The following is a 26,015-nucleotide window of genomic DNA, read 5'->3' on the forward strand; positions in this document are numbered from 1 at the left end:
GTTTTGTGTTCTTTCACCAATTTTAGTGCTTTCCCCTTTTTATTTCAATATTTTAAAAACTTTAAAAATTGTTGTGTTGGTTTCTGCCATACAATAGCACAAATCAGACATAATTATATATACGTTCCCCTCCCTCCCTACCCCTTCCTCTCCTCCTTGTGCATTACAGTGACAACACAATTTCTCTTTCATTATCATTGTACTTTCCAAATGATATGTGACATTTTGAGAGTTATCATTTCAAGTTGAAGAAGCCACTTCTGAATAAACTGCTAAGTTTACATAGTTTTTTCCCCTAAAGATCAATCAGGATAATTCTATTTATATATATTTTTTCCTATTTTAGAAATATAAGTGATTATATTAATATTTCTTCCAACTCTAATTTCTAACTTACTGTGTAAGATTTTTGCTTATCTGATAATGCCTTTAGAAACATGGCATTTTAAATTAAATCAAAAGATTCTTGTATCCTAATCAAAAATACATGAACTTTTACATTGTTACATATTTGCCTCTGTATCCTTTTGCAGAAATCCACTTGCATTACTTTTATTAAAAATACTTATTACTAAAACTAGCCAGTCCAGGTTGGATGCATGAGACAGGGTGCTCAGGGCTGGTGCACTGGGATGACCCTGAGGGATGGGATGGGGAGGGAGGGGGGAGGGAGGGTCAGGATGGGGAACACATGTACACCCATGGCTGACTCATGTCAATGTATGGCAAAAACCACTACAATATTGTAAAGTAATTAGCCTCCAATTAACATAAATCAATTAAAAAAAACTTATTACTAAAACTAATTTTAAAGGCTTCATTGTTTATAAAATGTTACCTCTCAAAAATATACAGATCTATAATCCTTTTTGTAAAGAATACTGGTAAGTTAGTTGCAAACCCAGAGTTTATTTCTTTCATTTATTTGGTTCTCCCTGAAACAATGTCTTCTCCATCTCAGGAGAATTTTAATATCTTCTTCTCTAGAATTAATTATACAGAAAAAATTCTACTCTATTTATTACCCATGACTTTAAGAATATTAAATATATTCTACTCTGATTCAAATCTGATTGCTAACACTGTTTTCCAACGGCTATTAGGTGGGTATATACTACTAGTGCTCTGTCTCATATTTTTCTGGCTGTTGGAAAACAGCATTAGACATTAGACAGTATAGTACCGCCCAAGAAAACAACAGCCAATGTGATCCTAGTAATCACATCAATAACACAGTGAGTGGCCCCTTACAAAAATGAGTGTTAAAAAGTCAATAATTCCTGAGCACAACAAATGTGACTTCTACAGGAAAGAAACCCACATATATAATTCATCTGTGTGGCTAGCTGTATCTAAGGGTCAGTTCTCAGCCCTCACCTGACCTGCTCCATCTGAGGCATCTGGTATAAAATGACATTCTCTACTTGGCTTTCAGGATGCTACAGCCTTTAGGTTTTCCTCCTGTTTTCCATGCTGTTCCCTCTTTAACTCCGTGACTGTTTCCTCACCTCCCTGACTTCTCGCCTTGATGCGCCCAGTGTTTAGTCTTTGTTCCAATTCTCTTCTCTACCTCATTTACTCCCTTGTGAGCACATCAAGTCATCATGCTTTAAATGGTGGACCCAGCTGCCAACTCGATATCTCCATCTGGACACCCCGTAGACACATTAAACTCAGGATGTCTGGAACCAACTCTAGTTCCATCTCCTCATGCCTACCTCTCCTATCCTCGGCAAAGCCCTGTTCCTCTTGCAATGTTCCTCCCTTGATGGCAACTACGTCTATCCAGTTGCTTAGACCAAAATTTCTGGAGTCATCCTTGAGTCTTCTTCATCTCTTACATCCCACACCCCATCTGTCAAAAATTATACATTCCTTAAGGTATTGTCTGTCTCCCCTAAAAGAATGTAAGTTTCATGATGACAGGAATTTTCTTTTCAACTCTATTTTGTATATTGATGTGTCCCAGCACCTAGAAAATATTGCTTGACATATGGTAGGCACTCAATATTTGCTGAATAAATTACTGAATAACTAGTAATTCTGGTAAAGATAGGAGGGGCGATTGCCTTTTGGTTTGGAAAAAATGATTATAAAAGCAAAGCGTGTGTCTAAGTATTGTCATGGGAGGAAGATCCCACAGTGCAGGGCCTTGACGTTGGCACAGCCAAGGCCAGTGCAGAGGAGTGCAAAAGAGAAAAAGCATAGGAATACCATGATTTATTTATGGGTTCTTTTCAGCAGTACTAATCAAAATAAAGTCATCAGAATATGCTCAAAGCATCAATTATAAAACAAATTACTTTTCCTTTAGCAATGCAAAGATGGAAATAAAAAACAGGACAAAAAGCCAAATTTCCTAATTATATAAAAGTGATTTATTTCTCTCTTAGGAGAGCATGACTCTGGATTGTATTTTACTCTGCAATTGCAGTATACATGACAAAAATTTTTTAGAAAAATCCACTAAAGAAGACCATGATTATATGGTTCTACAAAAATCTATTTAATTTAAAGAAACTCAGAGGTGGGTTATAACTGTTCAGAATCTGAAAGGCACTTTCAGAAGTCATCCACTCCATAACTCTCATTTTATGAGTAAAAACTTGAGCCAAGAGATTTGGTGACTTGCCCAAGGAACACAGCTCATGGTGTCTTGACTTCTAATCAAACCTTACCTCTTACTCTACAGCTCTTAGTCAATAATACATCATGCTGATCTGAACGCAAAGAATCTAAAATATATACTAAGAAACAAATGGCTTAAATAGAATTTCTTGTCTCATGTCTCTCTTTGAAAACATAAAATGAAAAATAAACTATTATTAATATATTTAAAGATTCTTAAGCTCTACTGCTCTTCCAGTCCCATAAACGAGAACTTAAGACTCAGAATGCAAGTTGATCTGACAACCCAGTGGAGACTTTGGTACTATCATCTCCGTGAATATTTCATGATGTTATGTGTTAAATTAATGGCCCAATCACATTACTTGGGAAGCATTCAGAATGAGCTTAACCTGTTTTTCTAAGAGTGATAGGGAACAAAAAATTACTCCTTGGGGACTTCCCTGATGGTCCAGTGGCTAAGACTCCATGCTCCCAGTGCAGGGACCTGGGTTCCATCCGTGGGCAGATCCCACATGCTACAACTAACAGTTCTCACACAGTAGCTAAGAGATCGCAACTATTAATAAAAGATCCCCCATACTGCAACAAAGACCCAGTGCAGCCAAATAAACAAAAATATTTTAAACATTATTTTAGTTGGCAATTTTAGTTCTTTGTCAATTAAGATATCATTATAACCTTTTTCTCATTATATCCTCCCCACATTTTAAGAAAAACCCTTTAATCACTGCTTCAGACCATATATCACAAGGCTATTGCTTTACACACCAGTATCCAGTTATCTTTAGCATAGTCATAAGCTTTTAATTTACTAAAAATTTGTTATGTACTTTTATCAGTAGCTTATTTTTCTCTCACAAGCATAATTCATTTACTTATGCACTTGCTATAAATAATTATAGCATTATAAGAAATATATATTAAAATGTACACTAAAAATATAAAGTTTAAGATATGTCAAGCACTGTGCTAGGTGCTGGGGGAGTAAAACAGACAAAGTGCCTGCCTCATCCCTGTGTACGCTTCTATGAGAATGTGCATTAAACAAATTCCCGTGAGAGTGTGAATTGTAGTTGATCTTCTTTGATTACGGTTTCCAGTGCCAATGGTGCATTTAAAGAGGTTGCTGTTTTTATTTCACGGAGGAAAGGATTTATATCTTGTTGATCTTTGTATCTTCTAGAAAACAGCACAATGTCTTAGAACAGACCCTCAACACATTTTTGTTAAATTCAAAGAGGCCTAAACATATAAACATAGTCATAAACAGATACACACACCCAATTGAGCATTTTGTAGTAAAGACAAATTTTTCTACTGTTATCCTCTGTTATAGCTTGATACTACAATAAGAGTGTGACTATTACCACATAGTTTCACAATCATTGAATAATGATTATTCAAAGAACATCCACTAATGAAGAAACTGAGAAGAGAATGAGAGTCAGGAATAATTTATAATTTCAAAGTTAAGGGTCATTGAAAATTTAATGTATGATGTCTGTCACTATTTACAAAGAGGATATATCAATCAATGATGACTTCTTAAGCACCAGTCAGTATCCAATGGCCACATTTTGTGATTCCCTTATCAGAACATTACTCTATTAAGAAACAAGTGACAGAAACAGATCCAAACATAAAAGCGTTATTTACAATATAATGGTTTAGAATACTTGGTGAGTATTTATAAATTTATAAATCTTGGTGAGATTTCTACTTCTTCGGAATTTTTGTCAAAGAACTTCAGCTACATCTAAATGACACTAGTAATTATTTAATGCTTATTCTATACATTTGAAGTAAACTCAGAAAGTTTTTCAAAAATGAGGCTAAAGAGTGATCTAATAGTTTCTTAAAACCTGACCATAAAAGATTATCATCAAATGTTATTCATTATCTCCCTCATCTCTGTTGTTCTAAATACACCTAAAGTCTCTCTGAGAATTAAGGCTCCAACTCTCTGCACCTCACTGCTCTTCACAGTCACCTCTTCATTCCACACTGTTTCCGCCTTCCTTAAACCAGGAATAGTCTTCCAGGATGTTAGGGTATACTTAACCCCCACCCCCGTCCCAGAGGATTCTAAACCCCTGGAAAGACTGTGTTTTTCCTTAAATAGCTGATATCATTCAAATGTAATGTAGACAAGATTTCAGTTATTATCAGTCTCCACATCCAAAAACCAAGTCTAGATTTCAACTGAGCATATCTGTAGTGAGTGTTTTGAAGATTACGTCTCTCTTCCTTCAAAGCACAAAAAGAGACTGAGCTTTATCTCCAGTCCACACTTTTCCCCCTTGAATAAAGAAAGCACAACAGTTCTAAGTAGCTGACACACCATGAATATATCGCGCAGGCCAGAAAATTCAAACAAAACAAGTGCCAGGAGCCTTCTACCTGGAGGGCGACTTTCTGAGGAAAGGATGCGGAGGAGAGAGAGGTGGGGAAGACAGAAACATTCCTGCTCTCCAGAACATTCAAACTCAAGTTTTTTGCTTTTTTTCCCCACAAAATAGAGTAGATTGAAAAGGCAGGGGTCACCTTTTATTTCATATTGTTTGCTCTGGGGCCTAAAAGGCTCAATAGTTTGTTGAGTTAAATTCCTAATGATTCTACAGGGGTCGGTGGCAGGGGGCTGGGGTCGGGGGGACTGGGGGAGTTGCCTTTTCTGTTTCAGTAGAAAGTTTGGTGTGTTTTACAAACACTTTTCACACACATAGATGGTCTGGAACTTATAAAAACAGAGTGCCAATCAAGAGTGACAGGGAAGTTAAAGTAATTTGTTACCAAAACTTTGCCACTAAGCTCTTTTTTTGTTGTTTAATAGGGTAAAATTTTAAATTTCCAGCCATATTAAATACAGTAGCAGCCAAAGCAACACTCCTCAGTAAACAAAGAGATTGGTGGTTACAGTGAGAGACTGAAAGACTAGAGGATTTATAGTATCATCATTTTTATCATCTTTTTTTATTAAACTCATCTTTATAAGAATCTACCATTCACAGTTTCCCTTTTAAGATCAGGGAACATGGTAGGGTTGTTAATAGCAGAAAAATATTAAATGCTGAGTAAGTCGCTTTTCAAGAAAGTTGTTCTCAAGAAGTCAGCTCTTGGTTTGTCTTTTCTGTTGGCTGTGCTCAGTAAAATCCATGATGGAAGAAAGAAGTTCAGATTCTCCAGCCTCTGGGGAGGTGGTGGGGAGGAGGGAACTACAGGAGAAAATGACCAGAACCTTACTGTCAGACTATTAAAACTACCTGGAAATTGGAATATTTGTTTTTACCCATACAGCCAATAATATTTAATGCAAAGTTTTGTGCTTAAAAGAAAAATATTTGTTGGGTTTGGCTCTAAAGTTAACATATTGATTTAATGGCTCATCTTTTCCAAGTTAGACATTATGAGTTCCCCCTTCCAACTCCTTTCTCACAGCAAAGCTAAATAAAATCTAACATGATGATATTCAACTCTCCTCGAGTCTCACTTCTGGAAGCTGACAAAGGGCATAAGTTTCCGAATATGAAGTTTCTAGGAGAATACGGTCAAAGTCTACTTGTAGACTCTCTCAGTCAGACTGAGACTGTGCCAAAAATCTAAATGAAAGAAAAAAATACAGAAAATACAAACCAACTCATTAAAATACATCTGTTTCTGAAGATGATATATTCTTTACCGAAAACAAAACAGAAAACATAACAAAAAACCTCTAATCCCCCACCTCCAACTAGGTGCTATACATTAGTTGATTGCAAAGGTTGAGTGTTGTGTGGGGCTCTTGAGAAGTCACCACAGTGGAGATACCAGCAGCTGTAGCAGGTCCTTGTGGTGCTAACTCTATAACGGGATTTTTGTTAATTTCTCCTCTCTTCTCAGACTCCTGTGCCTCCTGCAGAGTGGGCCTCTAGTGCTGCTCACTCAGGGAAGCCACCCTTGGTCTCCCTGGCTAGGTCACATCCAGCCTTGCAGGGCTTACAGCACTGCGGATCTCACTTGTGGTCCCCGTCACAGGCTCCATTTCCCATTCGTTTATTTAGTTTCCAAATGAATGTTGGTCTCCATTGTTTTGCCAACACCTAACAGTCTTGGCACATAACAGGTGCTCAATATATGTTCATCAAACAAATGGAATAATTCATTAAAAACCAAGTTCCAAAAACAGTTCCCAGTGTGAAATCTCAGATTTATTCCTTTGAATACTTTGTCACCAAAAGGAAAAGAGAGGGAAAAATTTAGAGCCCATCAGCTAACTAGGAATGAGACCCAAAACAGTGCCCATCTTTATAGACAAACTGTATAGTATTTTAAAATCGTTTACTAACAGTTGCTATTATTACTAAGAAAGATGGCTTGGGGCCAGATGAGGTCTTCCCGAGAAAACTATCTCAAAGATACTGAGTCCTGTCAAACGTATTTTTAAATGGTTCAGAGATTTAGAAAACAAGATACTAAAGCCCAGTACTACATCAACTTGTATGTTGACAATCAGTTATCTAAAGCATCTAGTTATTTAAAGTGGTTTTGTTCAAACAACCTCATCAGTGGGATGAAAAGGTAGATTGAAGATGCCTGAAAGGAACAAAATTGATTCAAGAGTTGTTAAATTGGGAAGTTTTCATTGTTAATCACAAATACTGAAAAGCTATGTAGAAAAGACAATCATTTATTTAAAAATAGATTTAGAAGGCAACAGTGAGGAAGAAACAAGTAAAAAGTTAGTTTTAAAAGTCAAACATTTCCACTTTGTTGTACAGCAGAAACACAATACTGTAAAGCAATCATAAACCAATAATAAACTTTTTAAAAAAGGTAAACCAAAAAAAAAAAAAAATCAAGCATTTCAAAGCTGAGAAAGTTCTGGAAGTTCTGAAGTAAAATGGGATTTAGGATTGAGTGAACGATCTTTTGGGTAGCTTAGGGCCAATGGAAAAGATTAATTTATGGAACAACTGTGGGGATTTGTTTGTTTTTACTTGTCCTGTAATGTTTAATCCTATTTTCAGATGACCCATGTTAAAAACTTAACAGACCAATGTTCTAGGGCCTTAAAAAATGGTTATACAGACATAAATCAAAATTGTTTTCAGAAAAACAAAATAAATGTCTATTCAACAAAGGAAGAGAATTGGTGAGAAGATAAATTGGTTTGTTTCTACTCAGTGTTTTTAGGTACGAAAGATGTATTTTTGTGGGAAAGAAGTGGGATTTAGGGGAGTGAGGTGTCAAAGCCACAGGATTTTGATTCATCTTTCCTTTCTGGAGGCTGAGAGAGGGATATATTATCATTAGAGATAGCTACTCCAGAGGCACAGAGTTTTTCAAAGATAGATGCAGTGCCTTTGAAAAGCTTTATTATATCCCTTGCACCTACCACACACAGTGCCTGGCATCTATTCACTCTTTCTACAGGTACCAGAGTAGCTTTTATCTGCAGGGTATTGAGCTCACTAATAGTGGCTATACCAGTGATTAAGACAGACATAAACTTTGTCTGATGGACCATATATGATGGTGGAAAGATATTCAGTTAAAAAAAAGAAAACATGACACACCATCATTTAATCACAACTGTGACAGGTACAATGAAGTGGAAGCTTCAGAGCCCCTGATAGTGAGTATATGAAGGTACCTGAGATACTGGGGGTTTAGGAATTGATGCCTGCATGAAAATAGGAAGTAGAGGTAGGAATAGTTACTTTGGTAAAGTTGGAAGGGCAGGGCCAGGAGAACTTCTGGGCAGAATGAAAGGTCTACAATGTGATGTCTTTCGTTCCCCCTTGAGACATTTATTTTGCCCTCCATCACTCATTAGAAACGTTTTATTTCTGTTTATTCAAATAAGGTTGAACTTGATATTTTCTATCTCTGGAGACATGAGGGTAGGGGTAGCCTGAGCTGGTTCAGATTCTCTGAGACAGAGGGAGTCCCCAGGTTACATGTTCCTACACTGAAAAGGGCAAAAAGTCACGAGGACTCCCCAGGAGTCTTTTATAAGTGGCAGCTATGAGGACCAGAGGCTGCTCTTCTCACCTGCATCCATCCAAATGTGCACCAGCCCGCAGAGCAGCATCTCACTCAGCCTCTCTCTAGAACTCCGCCTGTGGAGCTGACTTCTGAGTCACACAGGAAATTCAGCCTTTAGTCAGAGGAGAGTCTCCTTTAGTCAGTTTTATTTTTTTCTCCTTTCCTCCCTTGGGTAGAACCTTCTTCCTTCCACTTCTTTCTTCCTATTCCCTCCTTTTTCCTCCCTCCCATTCTCCCTCCAACATTTGTTACCCAACCACTCCGTGTCAAATACTGGGGAGAAATAAGAAGTGATAGTTGAGTATGTGCTCTCAAGGAGACTCAAAATGTTATCCCTCCTTTTTGCTCCTTAGCTCTTTGTATGGATTCAAACCCAAAGGGTTTCTGTGAGCCCAATCTGCATTAGGAAAGAAGCATACCAACTAACCATTTAACTTCTGCACGTAGTTTTGCCAAGAGACTTGTCAGTGAAGGACAAAGATATAAAAAACAGGCATGAAGTTGTCCTGGGATGAAGTAAAAATAAAAATGGAAAAAACAGGTACCTTAATTTTGACAATATGAACTGGAATAGATTGGGATAGATTTTTGCCATACAAATTCTTGCAACTTGCTATTTAAAATCCAAGAACCAAATACATTTGGGTAAAAGAGACTATTTATTGAATACCTCTATCCATTATTTCTTTTTGTAATGGAGATATAATTGACATATAACACTGTCTTACTTTTAGATGTACAACATAATGATTTGGTATATTGATATCATATATTGTGAAATAATCACCAGCGCAAGTTTAGTTAATATCCATCACCACACAATTACAAATTTTTTTCATGTGATGAGAACTTTTTAAGATCCACTCTCTTAGCAATTTTCAAATATACAATACAGTCTTGTTAACTACATTTACCATGTTGTCTATTATGTCCCCAGAATTCATTTATCATATAATTGGGTACTTTTCAAATCACCTCCACCCATTTCAGCCACCACCCTTTACCCTCTGCTCTGGTAACAACCAGTCTGTTCTCTCTATCTGTGATTTCATAGATCAGTTTTTGTTTTTTTTTTTAAGATTGTACATATAGGCGAGATCACACAGTGTTTCTTTTCCTCTGGCTCACTTTTTTCACTTAGCACAATGCCCTCAAGGTCCATTCATATTGTTGAAAATGGCAGGATTTCTTTTTTTATGATTATATTTCATTGTATATATTTATAGCTACTACCTGTACTTTATTCATTCATCCATCAAAGGACACTTAACGTTGTTTCTGTTTTGCTGCAAATAATGCTGCAATGAACAAGGGGGTACAGACATCTTTTCCAGCTACTGTTTCCATTTTCTTCAGGTGAAGACCCAGAGGTGGATCATATGGCAATTTTTAATTTTTTGAGGAACCTCCATACTGTTTTGTATAGTAGTCTTGCCAGGGAAATCCCAAGGACAGAGGAGCCTGGCAGGCTATAATCCATAGGGTCACAAAAAATTGGACACTACTGAGGCAACTTAGCATGCAAGTGCACACCAATTTACGTTCCTACCAACATGCACAAGGATTTCCCTTTTTCTATATTCTCATCCTTTTGATAATAGGCATTCTTTTTAAAAATATAACTTTATTTATTTGTTTTTGGCTGTGCTGGGTCTTCATTGCTGCATGGGCTTTTCTTCAACTGAAGCGAATGGCAGGTACTCTCCAGTTGCGGAGAACAGGCTTCTCACTGTGGTGGCTTCTCTTGTTATGGAGATGGGCTCTAGGGCATGAAGGCTTCACTAGTTGTGGCATGTGAGCTCAGTAGTTGGGGCTTCTGGGCTCTAGAGTACTGGCTCAATAGCTGTGGCACACAGGTTTAGTTGCTCTGCAGCATGTGGGATCTTCCCAGATCAGGGATTGAACCCATGTCTCCTGCATTGGCAGGCAGATTCTTTACCACTCAGCCATGAGGGAAGTTTGATAATAGGCATTCTAACTGGAGTGAAGTGAGATTTCGTTGTGGTTTTGATTTGCATTTCCCTGCTGATAAGTGATGTCGAGCACATTTTTCATGCGTTGGCAATTTGTATGTCGTCTTTGGAAAAATATCTCTACAGATCCTCTGTTTTTAAAAATTGGATTGAGTTTTATGAGTTCTTTATATTTTTTGGATATTAATCACTTATATATGATTTGCAAGCAATTTCTCCAATACCATATGTTGCCTCTTCATTTCTTGATGGCTTCCTTTGCTCTACAGAAGCTTTTTATAGTTTAATGTAATCCCACTTGTTTATTTCTGCTTTGGTTGCCTTTGCTTTGGGTGTCAAAAGCTCACTGCTAAAACTGATGTCAATGATCTTATCCCCTGTGTTTTCTCCTAGGAGTTTTATGCTTTCAGGTCTTTCTTATATTCAGGTCTTTAACGCATTTTGTATTGATTTTTGTGTATGGTACACAATAGTTTTCCAGTTTCATTCTTTTGCATGTGGTTGTCCAGTTTTCCCAACACCACTGATTAAAGAGGCAATCCTTTCCCCATTGTATATTCATCTTTTTTTCTTAAACTGCTGTTTTTTTCTGGTAAGAAAGTTCACAGGCTTTTTCTAATCCCCAGTGGGATTTGTAATCCCCCAAATACTTAATCACTACACCGCAGTACATCTGCTATTATGATTATAGAGAAGCAGAAAATGTGTGTGTAAAGAAAGTAGCTGCAGGAAGTGAAAAAAAAAAAAAGTAAGAACATGAATGAGTCAGCATGAGGGTATAAAAACTTTAAAAGGTATCAACTTCAAAGAAAAAATGAAATTATTTGGGTTGCCCTAGTAACACCAAGATAAAATGTGGAAGTGAAAATGCAGGATTTAACATTAGGAAAACCTTCTTGGGCACTGAGATCTCTCACATCATGGAATGAGCTTTACCATGGCAACAGGCGAAAAACATGTAAACAGATTAAAGAAAGAAAATATCCAAGGGAGTGGAAGCACAGTAATAAAGACTAAGCTGACCTAATAAATAATCTGTACCTTTCTTTTAACTCACAGAATCAAATAGGGGGAAAGCAAAGGATCTGCAGGGATCAAATGAGACTTTTCTCAGTGACATGTTATCTTAAATGATTTTAAAAGTTCAGCTTAATGTATTACTTTCACCCACTTATTTTTCCCCAAATGGTACAGAATCTCTCACCCAGTCTAGAGCTCTGGTTTTATTATAGGAAAAGGCAAAAGAAAGAAAAACAGAAAGAATAGGTTACATTTTCCATATCCAATCTCCACTTTTAGGGAGGAGTTATGTCCCTGATGATTAAAGCAAGAAGAGACATTCATATTAATGTAATTCTTGAGTATGAAAGAATTACTCTAGTATTCATGCCATAGCACTGAGGTCAAAGCGCCTGGATTTGAATCCTGGTTCTACCACTGGGGAGCTGGGTGACCATGAACAAGTTACTCAATCCTTCTGCTTCCTTAAAATGGGGAAAAGGATGGTATCTTCCTTCACAGAGTTTCTGGGAAGTGTATAAAAGGTAATTCTGGCAAACACTAATTGTTATTCTAGGCAGGAAATTAGCACTCAGATATGACAACTGCTAATATTACCAATAAAGCTAACAATCCAGTTTGATAGGGAATTTACTATGAAGAATAAGAATTACTATAAGAATAAGAATTGGCATTTATGGCCTTCAGCTCTAACTTGAGGTGTCACACTAAAACAAATCTTTATAAAACAAAAGAAACAAACTGAGAGCTCAATTTTTTTAAAGGGGAGAGGAAAGGTGTAACAACGAACATTTAATATTATTGTGCCTACTACACAGCAGGTATAGATCAAGTTTTATCTGTTGAGCTTCCACATTAAACCCATGAGGTAAGGTATTATCTTAGCTCTTCAGAAGAATAAATGTGCAAGAGCGATGAAATGATTTCTCCAAGGTTACAAAGCCTGTGAGGGCAAAGCAAAACTTCCCACTCCGCTTTGTCAGATTCCAATGTTCAGACTCATTCCACTTCATGAGAGAAATTTTTTGTCTCTAACAACCTCCTTAATGGGAAATTCAGCCTTGTCATCCATTGACAAAAACTCCCATTTGGGGAGTTAGCTATTATCCGAGGACTAAATCCAGGGCAGTCAGATTTGTGACTAGCATCCAGTTGTCTAAAATCTGGCACTGAGAGAGACACCCAGTATGAGGAAAGATCATTTTTTAAATTTATAAAGGAGTCAGTTTCCCTCAAGGGAGTAATTAGTATGGCACTGACACTTCTGTTGTAAATAGCTAGCAAAACCAAATTTTACCAGAACCACAGAAGGACTTTGACGTGATACTCTTGGTTACACCCATTTTTCATTTAATGGTAAACCCTTGGGTGGAGAGCCTGCTGCTCTGCTCACTCGCTTCAGTCGTCTGACTCTTGGCGACTTCATGGACTGTAGCCCGCCAGGCTCCTCTGGATGAGGGATTCTCCAGGCAAGAATACTGAAGTGGGTTGCCAATGCCCTTACCCAGGGGATCTTCTTGACCCAGGGATCAAACCCACGTCCTCTGCATTGGCAGGCAGATTCTTTACCACTGAGCCATAGGGGAAGCCCTGGGTGGAGAATGAAATTTGCCCAATTTCACACTGTTCAGTCTCATTTAGGGATTCTACATGTAACTTTCAGGAACTCAGTGCATCAAAACGGCAAAAACCTTCTGTACTGAGAATCTGAATACTGGGAAACATATTCCAAATTAAAACAGAAGGACAGTGAATACTTACTTCCTTTTCATTGTTCTTATTCAAGTTAATGTGGTCGAGACACTAACTGTTAACCATCTCTTGCCCCTAGAAAAGCACCAGAACCTCCTTTTCTTGATGCTTCAGCAAAGAGTTTTGCTTTACTGCAGCTATGCCCACAAAGAGGATTTTTTTTTTTTTAATGTTTCAAGTGTTCATTGTCTTTTTAAAATTATGATTCTGAATTTCTTGCTTCCCCATTCAGGTCACACAATGTTTCCAGAAGCAGGGGACAGAAAATGCTTCAGGGTCCCTTTATGTAAAAAATTCCCATGGGTACTTAAAGTCTTATCCCAACCTATGGAGTTACAGCCTAGGTTCTGCCAACTAATTCTTAATGCTAAGACATATCCAAACAGGTGGACCACTTTGAGATTGTAGCTCTTTTAGGAGAATCTGACTTATGATGTGATTTTATGTCAACCTGAGTTCCAGGGCACATGATCCCTTAGCTTCATTTTCTTCATATCATAAAATACCACTTGCAGATACTTCTATTACTGCTCTGCTTTCTATTAATATTTAACCTCAATTTTTTCATCCCAACTCCCAAGTTTCCTTCTTTTCTAGTTTTCCCCAATATGAGTAACTCATGATATATCTGATGGATCAGATGTGGGGTGTGAGACAGAAGAAGATAACACCAAGATTTTTCACTTGAGAAACAGAATAAACAGGGATGATAGTTTCTGAAGGAAACAACAGAAAGAGCTGATTTGGGGGAGGGCATTAAGAATTTGGTTAGAGACATACTATATATGAGACAGGGCTTCCCTGGTGGCTCAGACGGTGAATAATCTGCCTGCAATACAGGAGATCTGGGTTTGATTCCTGGGTTGGGAAGATCCCCTGGAGGAGGGTATGACAACCCACTCCAGTATTCTTGCCTAGAGGATTTCATGGACAGAGGACCCTGGTGGGCTATGTGTCCATGGCGTTGCAAAGAGTCAGACAAGACTTAGTGATAAACAACAACAAATAATGAGACATGCTACTGGAGAAGAGTAGAGAAATAACTTCAGAAAGAATAAAGAGACGGAGCCAAAGCAAAAACAATGCCCAGTTGTGGATGTGACTGGTGATGGAAGTAACGTCTGATGCTGCAAAGAGCAATACTGCATAGGAACCTGGAATGTTAGATCCACGAATCAAGGTAAATTAGAAGTGGTCAAACAGGAAATGGCAAGAGTGAACAATGACATTTTAGGAATCAGTGAACTAAAATGGACCAGAATGGGCAAATTTAATTCAGATGACCATTATATCTACTACTGTGGGCAAGAATCCCTTAAAAGAAATGGAGTAGCCCTCACAGTCAACAAAAGAGTTTGAAATGCAGTACTTGGGTGCAGTCCCCAAAATGACAGAATGATCTCTGTTCGTTTCCAAGGCAAAGCATTCAATATCACAATAATCCAAGTCTATGCCCCAACCACTAATGCTGAAGAAGCTGAAGTTGAATGGTTCTATGATGACCTACAAGACCTTCCAGAACTAACACCAAAAAAGATGTCCTTTTCATCATAGGGGACTGGAATGCAAAAGTAGGAAGTCAAGAGACACCTGGAGTTACAGGCAAGTTTGGCCTTGGAGTACAAATGGAAGCAGGGCAAAGGCTAATAGAATTTTGCCAAGAGAACGCACTGGTCATAGCAAACACCCTCTTCCAACAAACAAGAGACAACTCTACACATGGACATCACCAGATAGTCAATAGCGAAATCAGATTGATTATATTCTTTGCAGATGAAGATGGAGAAGCTCTATATAGTCAGCAAAAACAAGACCAGGAGCTGACTGTGGCTCAGATTATGAACTCCTTATTGCCAAATTCAGACTTACATTGAAGACAGTAGGGAAAACCACTAGGCCATTCATGTATGACTTAACTCAAATCTCTTAGTGACAAATAGATTCAAGGGATTAGATCTGATAGAGTGTCTGAAGAACTATGGATGGAGGTTCATGACATTGTACAGGAGGTGGTGATCAAGACCATCCCCAAGAAAAAGAAATGCAAAAAGCCAAAATGGTTGTCTAAGGAGGCCTTACAAATAGCTGTGCAAAGAAAATAAGCTAAAGGCAAAGGAGAAAAAGAAAGATATACCCACCTGAATGCAGACTTCCAGCGAATAGCAAGGAGAGATAAGAAAGCTTTCTTAAGTGATCAATACAAAGAAACAGAGGAAAACAATAGAATGGGGAAGACTAGAGACCTCTTCAAGAAAGTTAGAGATACCAAGGGAATATTTCATGCAAAGATGGGTGCAATAAAGGACAGAAATGGTATGTACCTAACAGAAGCAGAAGATAAGAGGTGGCAAGAAAACACAGAAGAACTTTACAAAAAAGATCTTCATGACCCAGATAACCACAATGGTATGATCACTCATCTAGAGCCAGACATACTGGAATGTGAAGTCAAGTGGGCCTTAGGAAACATCACTACAAACAAAGTTAGTGGAGGTGATGGAATTCCAGCTGAGCAATTTCAAATCCTAATGATGATGCTGTGAAAGTGCTGCACTCAAAATGCCAGCAAATCTGGAAAACTCAGCAGTGGTCACAGGACTAGAAAAAGTCAATTTTCATTCCAATCCCAAAGAATGTTCAAACTACAGCACAATTGTACTCATCTCACAAAGTAATGCTCAGAATTCTCCAAGTGAGGCTTCAATAGTACGTGAACTGAGAACTTACAGATGTTCAAGCTAGATTTAGAAAAGTCAGAGGAACCAGAGATTAAATTGCTAACATCTGTTGGATCATAGAAAAAGCAAAACATCTAGCTCTGCTTTACTGACTATGCCATAGCCTTTGATTGTGTGGATAACAACAAACTGTGGAAAAATCTGAAAGAGATGGGAATACCAGACCACCTGACCTCCCTCCTGAGAAATCTGTATGCAGGTCAAGAGGCAACAGTTAGAACTGGACATGGAACAACAGGCTGGTTCCAAATTGGGAAAGGAGTATGTCAAGGCTGCATATTGTCACCCTGTTTATTTAACTTATATGCAGAGTACATCATGCGAAATGCTGGGCTGGATAAAGCACAAGCTGGAATCAAGATTGCTGGGAGAAATATCAATAACCTCAGATATGCAGATGACACCATCCTTATGGCAGAAAGCGAAGAAGAACTAAAGATCCTCTTGATGAAAGTGAAAGAGGAGAGTGAAAAAGTGGCTTAAAACTCAACATTAAAAAAACTAAGATCATGGCATCTGGTCCTGTCACTTCATGGCAAATGGATGGGGAAACAATGGAAACAGTGACAGACTATTTTCTTGTGCTTCAAAATCACTGCAGATGGTGACTGCAGCCATGAAATTAAGAGACACTCGCTCCTTGGAAGTAAAGCTATGACAAACCTAGACAGCATATTAAAAGGCAGAGACATTACTTTGCCAACAAAGGTCTGACTAGACAAAGCTATGGTTTTTCCAGTAGTCATGTATGGATGTGAGAGTTGGACCATAAAGAAAGCTGAGCACCGAAGAACTAATGCTTTTGAACTGTGGTGTTGGAGAAGAATCTTGAGAATCCCTTGGACTGCAAGGAGATCAAACCAGTCAATCCTAAAAGAAATCAGTCCTGAATATTCATTGGAAGGACTGATGCTGAAGCTGAAGTTCCAATACTTTGGCCACCTGATGGGAAGAACTGACTCATTGGAAAAGATCCTGACGGCTGGGAAAGGTTGAAGGCAGGAGGAAAAGGGGACAACAGAGGATGAGATGGTTCAATGGCATCATTGACTCAATGGACGAGTTTGAGCAAGCTCTGGGAGTTGGTGATGGACAGGGAAGCCTGTCGTGCTACAGTTCATGCAGTTGCAAAGAGTCGGACACGACTGAGCAACTGAATTGAACTGAAGTGATTAAGACATTAAAGAGGAGGGACTCAAGGAAGTTTGATATACTAGGCTAGATTTAGGAAAGATCTGGCCAGGAATATAAATTAGGGGCTCATCAGGGTACAGGAAGGGATTAAAGCCATGGGACTGGATGAAGTCACTAGAAGTACAAGATAACTACCTAAGGACTTCCGCAGCAAGGAGTGTTTTCCTACCAGATGTGAGATTGAATCACTCTCTTACTTCCTTTAGGTTGCTGTGAAAATGTCATATCATCATTATTATGATAATGTAACACTGTCTCTGGTGACCTTCTTTAAAATATTAATACTAACTTGCCACCATCAGTGGCACACTATCCCAGCAGTCCATTTTTTCATTCTCCTAAGTGATTTTTATCAACAGTATTATCTTTATCAGATGTACTACATATGGGCTTATTTATCTGTGTTTTGTCTTTCTCCTGCGTTATAAGGTACGTTTCCCAAGAAACAGGGACTTCCTTTTGTTCACTCGTACCTCCCAGTGTGCAGAACAGTGCCTGGCACATAAAAAGGACTCAATAAATGGTTGCTGCCATAATGTCATAAATGAATGAATAACGAAAATGAGTATGCACATGTTTTGGAATTCTCTCAGTTGTTAAAAATGAATAGGTATACCTGTTTTATTGTACTTTACAAACACTGTGATTTTTACAAATTGAAAGTTTGTGGCCTCCCAGCATTGTCAGATGATAGTTAACATTTTTTAGCAATAAAATATTTCTAAATTAAGGTATGTACATCGTTTTTAATATATAATACTATTGCTCACTTTATAGACTACCGTATGGTATAAGCATAACTTTTGTATGTACTTGGATACCAAAAAATTGGTGTGACTTATTTTTATCATGATATTTGCTTTATTGTGGTAGTCTGGAATCAAACCCAGTCTGGAATCAAACAACATCTCCAAGGTATGCCTGTATAACAGAAATATTTACATGAATACCAGAATTTAGAGTTAGGCGGACTTAGTTTTGAAGAAAAGAATCACCAGATTTTTCAATTTTTTGCAACACTCTGCATTTTCTCATGATTCCTACACTATTTTGGGGCAGAGAAGCAAGGAAGGCATAAACGGCCACCTGGGAGATTTACATGGAGGTTGAAAAGGAAAATTTTTTCTGCTTTGTTCAGGAAGTTGGAAGAGGGAAGACAGGGGAGGAGTGGGAAAAGAGGTGTTTTCGACCTGATTTATTTTGAACCTTGGGCTCTTGTGTAATAATGGTAGTGGTATCACGTTCTTCACTCCCATTGCTTGTCTAAATCACCTTCCAGGGACCCCCCGCTGAATCAGGTAAAGACTGAAAGAAGGGAAGGACAGGTACTTACTAAACAATAGCAGGCAAGAGTGATCATTGATAGTTTAGGTTAGAATTCTCAATGGCAAATGCCCAGCAATGCACAAGAGAAGGAAAACGGGAAAGTCAGGACTATGGGAAGCCATGGTGCCTCTACCATCATTTTGTAAAAAAAATCAGGGCACTGAATTGGTGGTAACAAGAGCCTGCAAGTCAACCTTTTGTTATAACTAGCATTATTTGGCCCCTAACTGGAGTTTGAGTTCCATCTTTCAAGAGAAATGTGAAAATACGTTAGACACTTAAGAGAAACAAGCTCTACCTTCAAAAATATATCCAGATTTCGATATTTCCGCCTCAGCTCTGTTGCTGTTACCCTGGTCCAAGCCATCATCTCTCAGTTAGATTATTGCAATATCCTCACAACTGGTCTCCCTGTTTCTATCACAGAATTACATAGATTTGTCTCAACTGAGCAGCCAAAATGGTCCTATTGGGTCTCTCCTGTGCTCAAAACCCTCTAATAATTCCATCTCACTCAGAAAAAGTCAAAATGTTCACAAAAATCTTTATAGGCCCTATGTAATCTGCCTTCTCCCCACCCTCAGCACCAGTGTCACAGCCTCCTTCGCTCTGGCTTGCTCTAGCCACACTGGTATTTCCTGCAGTTTCTTCAGCATCCCAGGTTCACTCCTGCCACAGAGCCCTCGTATTTGCAATACCCTACCCTCTGCCTGGAATTCTCCTCTTCCTGACATCTGCAGGGTTCAATCCCTTGCCTTCTTCAGGCCCTGCTGAAACTCACGCAGATGCCAACCACTTTTCACCGTTTCTGTCACTACCACTCTAGTCTGAGCCTTTACCAGCTCTCACATGGATAATACTGCAAAGCTGATTTAATATATTACAATCCCACCCCAGGCCCAGCAGTCCCTTTCTTCCTGCCCTGCCTTATTTTTCTCCATAGCATTTAGTACCTTTGAACATACTACACATTTTACTTACTTACATATTTCTCTTGTCTCCTCCCCCTTGGCCATAAGTCCCATGAAGGCAGAAAGTTTTGTCAAATTTGGACACCACATTGTCCCTAATGTCCAGGAGAGTACCTGGCCCATATTTGTCATTCAGTAGATACTTTTTGATTGAAAGAATAAAACAGTAGAAACAGAACTTACCCAGACAAGTTATTAATATCAAAATCGAGTTAGCAAAGGAATATGTAAATCTAACAGATGATGCAAGAACCTACAAGTTTATGGATCAACTATGACCAAATACAAAGTACTTCAATTTTGATGTAAAAACAGGTCTCAAACTGTTGCATAAGAGATTTAGGGTAAACAGAGAGAGCCTGCTGTTAAATGATTCAATAGAACATTCTAGAACAAAGCCTGTGGGTTGGTCATGCCATGGAGACATGAAAAGTGGGTGAGACTCACACTCAAAACCCGGAGGCGGAGTGCTAGCTGAGAAAGCCCCCTGCCGCTCTGCTCAGAGCCTAAGATGGGTATTTCCCCAGGAGCCAACATCACTTACTGAAACAGCAGAGAACACCATGTGTTCCCAAAGGGAAGTCACACAGACTGATGTTAAATCAGGAATGACCCATCGGAAAACCTGTTGACAACATCTGGGCTGAACCAGGACCCTGAAATAGAAAACCTTGGAGGAAATGAAACCCAGGGTACATAGAGTGGAGGCTCTCAAAGTGTGGAATCAGCTGGAAAGCTTTAAAAATACTAATGCTCTAGGTCCAGTTAGATCAGAAAATCACTCCAGACAAGAAGTTGTGTCTTAAACATGCCCAGGTGATGCCAACATCCAATTGAGGTTGAGATCTAGTTCCCTAGAAACCTACTTCCTCTTTTTGGGATAAAAAGTAAACCTATGAACCAGACAAGGTCTTAAGGAAAAATAAGAGCTTCAGCTTGGCCTACCAAAGCAGACTTTGCTTACTTTAAAATGATTTCAGTACTCTATGGACTCACATTTTCATTTCGTGTCTATAGTTAATAGGTAGCTTACCTCTCCCCGGATTAGCACATCAGGACTGACAGGCTCCCCCAGGTGGCCCACCCTCCTGCAGAAAGAACATGCTGCTAGGATAACATTTGATAGGATCATGACCGTAACTGCAGTGTTCAATTCTGGAAGCCTGTGGCTGCATGTTTTCATATGCAGGCCAAGATCAACTCTCTCCCTACCTGGTCTGTTTACTCCTTCACTCCCCTTGGTTATTTATATATGCATCTATTTCCTCATCTACACTGTTAAGTTCTATAAGGGCAGATACTACCTTATTCATTTTGGCACTCCCAGCCTCTGACCTCGTTGTCTGAGCATAATGACAAGGAACTCCACAGGCATGGTAATGATTTAACCCTCCAAAACATTTTCTGAATGTAGATGATGCTTTGAACATTAGAACTGTAGTTCTGATGGGGTCCATTTTAACTTTATATGTTCTTTATTTGAGAATAACAGTGAGTGTGAATCTTAACAGCAAAGATCCCTTTATAAATTAAAAAATTGCATCTCCATCACAGTATGAGCTAAGGTTTGGGCATGTACATGTATCATATCATTTAATCTCAAAACAACCTAGGTTCTGGGTATCCTTACAGAAGAAATGGAGACTTTACTAGGTCAAATGTCCCCAGGGGTACACAGCAGTAAGTAGAGGAGCCTAAATACAACCCAAGTGATCTGTTTTTAGAGGCAATTATTCTAAGTAAGTCACTAAATCTAACATTTCATGAATAACAGAATTGAAAGTTGAATTTCTTCTTGATTTAATTTAGGAATTAGCAGGCAAGGGTATTTGCCCTTACTCTACAGAAGAGTTTCTGAAAAACTAGAAATTGACTACTTAAAATGTCCTGTCAAAGCAATCTATAGATTCAATGCAATCCCTTATCAAGCTACCAATGACATTTTTCAGAGAATTAGAACAAATAATTTCACAATTTGTATGGAAATACAAAAAACCTTGATTAGCCAAAGCAATCTTGAGAAAGAAGAATGAAACTGGAGGAATCAACCTGCCTGACTTCAGACTATACTACAAAGCTACAGTCATCAAGACAGTATGGTACTGGCACAAAGACAGAAATATAGATCAATGGAACAGAATGGAAAGCCCAGAGATAAATCCACACACCTATGCACACCTTATCTTTGACAAAGGAGGCAAGAATATACAATAGAGAAAAGACAATCTCTTTAACAAGTGGTGGTGGGAAAACTGGTCAACCACCTGTAAAAGAATGAAACTAGAACACATTCTAACACCATACACAAAAATAAACTCAAAATGGATTGAAGATCTATGTAAGACCAGAAACTATAAAACTCCTAGAAGAGAACATAGGCAAAACACTCTCTGACATAAATCACAGCAGGATCCTCTATGACCCACCTCTCAGAGTAATGGAAATAAAAGCAAAAATAAACAAATGGGACCTAACTAAACTTAAAAGCTTTTGCACAACGAAGGAAACTATAAGCAAGGTGAAAAGACAGCCTTCAGAATGGGAGAAAATAATAGCAAATGAAGCAACTGATAAAGAATTAATCTAAAAAAATACACAAGCAGCTCATGCAGCTCAACACCAGAAAAATAAACGACCCAATCGAAAAATGGGCCAAAGAACTAAACAGACATTTCTCCAAAGAAGACATACAGATGCCTAACAAACACATGAAAAGATGCTCAATATCACCCATTATCAGAGAAATGCAAATCAAAACCACAATGAGGTACCAGCTCACGCCGGTCAGAATGGCTGCTATCTAAAAGTTTACAAAATGCTGGAGAGGGTGTGAAGAGAAGGGAACCCTCTTACACTGTTGGTGGGAATGCAAACTAGTACAGCCACTATGGAAAACAGTGTGGAGATTCCTTAAAAAACTGGAAACAGAACTGCCATACGACCCAGCAATCCCACTGCTGGCATACACACAGAACTGAAAGAGACATGTGTACCCCAATGTTCATCGTAGCACTGTTTACAATAGCTAGGACATGGAAGCAACCTAGATGTCCATCGGTAGACGAATGGATAAGAAAGCTGTGGTATATACACACAATGGAATATTACTCAGCTATTAAAAAGAATGCATTTGAATCAGTTCTAATGAGGTGGATGAAACTGGAGCCTATTATACAGACTGAAGTAAGTCAGAAAGAAAAACACCAATACAGTATATTAATGAATATATATGGAATTTGGAAAGATGGTAACGATGACGCTATATGCGAGACAGCAAAAGAGACACAGATGTAAAGAACAGACTTTTGGACTCTGTGGGAGAAGGCAAGGGTGGGATGATTTGAGAGAATAGCATTGAAACATGTGTATTACCATATGTGAAACAGATTGCCAGGTTCGAAGGATAAGACAGGGCACTCAGGGCTGGTGTACTGGGATAACCCTGAGGGATGGGATGGGGAGGGAGGTAGGATGGGGGTTCAGGATGGGGAACACATATACATCCATGGCTGATTCATGTCAATGTATGGCAAAAACCACCTCAATATTGTAAAGTAATTAGCCTCCAATTAAAATAAATTAATTTTTAAAAGTCCTATTAATTTACATTATAAAATCAGCAATGTTTCCTTTTAAATTCATATTGTTCAGAATACATATTAAGAGATGTTTTCTTTTAATTTTCTGTTTGCTTTTCATTGGTGTTGGCTAACTTTTTGGCTTTTGGCTTTAAATCTCTTAGCTCTTCAGTCTCTTGGTCAAGCACTTAATAACTTTAAAGATTTTTAAGAGTAGAATCTATCTCATCCTAAATGAGTACAGCTATTCCATTTTCCTGTTGTATTTCCATATTTTTAAATTTAAAAATTTATGGTTTATTACTTGATAATGAAAGATAATACACAGGTTCAATTTTTATATCAAATGCTGTGTTTTTTTAAAGATAATGAAGATTTCTTTAATCTTCATTGGTGATTCTAATATAAAAATACTGATGATGCTTAGGTATAATTTTTCTTAAAAGGAGGATATAACTGTCTATTTTCAAGTACAGTATGTCTGTTACTTTCCATAATTTCACTAAATAAATGATTTACTTGGTATATGAGACATTGAAAGATAGGGAATGACTCTTTTAAAACGTCAGAGAGGTTAAACATTTTCTGACTCTTTCTCACATTAGTCTAAATGACAGATATACTTTAAAACAGGCTTCCAGGTTTCCAAGCAAACACACCCAAATACATTAATTAATATATCATAGCCTTAGACTGTTTTCAAATGCTATACTTACACTGCTTATGATGTCACACAAATAACTTTGTTTCAGGTTGAATGCATCAGCAGGAAAACATAAAAATTCTAAGCAAACTAATTCTGAGACTCAAGTGATTCCACTGCCAGAAATGCTAGTTAAACCAAACATTGGTGCAGCCAAAGAACATCAAGGAACACCTCTGTTTTCAAGATTTGTGGTTTCCTCATATAAGGGACCTATTTTGCTCAGATTTGGATGTGGCACAAGGGGGCTTTTTAAAAGCAAGGTATACTTCAATTTTTAAAAAAATCTCAATACAGCTGAGGGAATGTAAAGATGCTCTCAGATACTCACATTCTTCATTCTCTACAAATATGTCTGCTTCTTGCTCCCTTGTTGCCTCACCTAAAACATTATTTTTGCATATCAAATATTCTAATGTGATATGATCCCTTATGCATGGCTTCAGTTTGGGTCTAAAATTCTTTTCCCTTCTAGTGAAGAATGTTGTTGTTTCAATCGCTAAGTTGTGTCCGACTCTTTTGTGACCCCATGGATTGTTGCCCACCAGGCTCCTCTGCCCATGGCATTTCCCAGGTAAGAATACTGGAGCGAGCAGGTTGCCATTTCTTTTTCCAGGGGATCTCCCAACCCAAGGATCAGACGTGCATCTCTTGCATTGGCAGGCAGATTCTTTACTGCTGAGTCACCAGGGAAGCCCCTAGTGAAGAAGAGGTCTCCTGAAAATTTTGCAGGAACAGACTGTCATCATACTAAGTATCTTTCCTCTAAACCACTATGGCCACTGCTGACTGAGCTTACCAGGCAGACCATTCATAAAGGTGGGGTTCCTTCTTGTGGCACTGACAAGTTATTAATAGTATTTTAATGTAAAACTTCAGGGCAATTTGTACAAATTCTCTTTTCTATGAAATGATTTCATTTTCGCACATTAAGGCTGATTTTAAATCCTTAGTCCCAAGCAAGATATGCCAACAGCAAAACTAATAAAAGTATTAATATTATTCTTTTATGGGTACATACTACCTCACTGAACATCTGTATTCTGAGAACTCTTAAGTTTAGTCATAAGCAGCCACATTAAAAAGTAAAGATGGAAGTAAGTTATCTCCGTTCACCATTTTACTCAAAATAATGCAATGGCTACAATGCAAATTTTCAAGCCAGAAAGACCTACGTTTGAAATATAACTCCGTGGCAGTCTCTTTAAACCATGCACACCTGGAAAAGTTCTTGGCAGTAAATATGACAGGTTGAATGCATCATTTAATTAACCTCATTTAATTAAACCTCATTTAATTAAAATATTAGCTAGGCTTCTCTCCTAGGAAGCTTCTGGATTCTAAAAATTCCATTTACTGTATGTTTTTCTATATTTACCATTCATGGAATATGTCTAAAAGTACTCCCAAATTGTGGTGTCCTCTTTGAAACATTTGAAATTCTTAGTGAAAGTAATTGTCAAGCTAGAGTTCAATATCCAACCAAACTAACTTCCAAATCTGAAAGTAGAATAAATAATATATTTCAGATACAGAAAAGTTCAGAAAACTCAGCTTTTGCATTCTTTCTTTTAAAAGTACTGAGGGATGTAAAGGCAATAAAAAGTTTCTCCCTTGAATTCTGGACATATACCCAGCTGGTAACTTGACATTTACAACTGGATGCTGAATAGTAAATAAGTAAGTCCAAAACAGAATTCATTTCAACTCTAAATCTGCTGTCCCCACAATCTTCTACATTACGGTTCCCCTGGTTTAAAACCTTGAAGCTAATTTTGACTTCTTCACCTTGCACCCAGGTGTATTCTGTCAGCAAAGCCTAATGGTTCAACTTTTAAACTATATCCAGAATCTGACCATTTCTCATTAATTATACTGCCAGTTATAGTCCCAACCACCAGTATGTCTCATGTGGTTTTTTGCAGCAGTCTCCATGTTTCCATCCTTGTCTCCTACGGTCTAGTCTGTGCCATTTTATTTTTCCTCAACATGTGCCTTTTTAGAAAGTCAGTGAGGTCAAAACTATTCCTGTAAAATACTACACATGATTTGCCTTTTTAACTCACATTCTCTGGTGAGTGTATAGAGTTTTCTTGAGGCTATAT

At 38.1% G+C, this 26,015-nt stretch overlaps 1 protein-coding gene across 2 annotated transcripts in view; it reads right to left on the bottom strand.

The window, feature by feature from the left end:
• Window positions 1-26,015, bottom strand: part of LRRC8C (leucine rich repeat containing 8 VRAC subunit C) — an 87,088-nt gene that overhangs the window by 40,789 nt on the left and 20,284 nt on the right. The window contains exon 2 of one of the 2 annotated variants that reach the window (XM_043878877.1): window positions 8,662-8,767. The exons of the other annotated variant lie outside the window; for it this stretch is intronic. The gene's annotated coding sequence lies outside the window, so the exon portion shown is untranslated. The remainder of the gene's footprint in view (window positions 1-8,661; window positions 8,768-26,015) is intronic. 2 annotated transcript variants of the gene reach the window in all.

Source organism: Cervus elaphus, chromosome 20 (genome assembly GCF_910594005.1).
Source record: "Cervus elaphus chromosome 20, mCerEla1.1, whole genome shotgun sequence".
Lineage (NCBI taxonomy): Eukaryota > Metazoa > Chordata > Mammalia > Artiodactyla > Cervidae > Cervus > Cervus elaphus.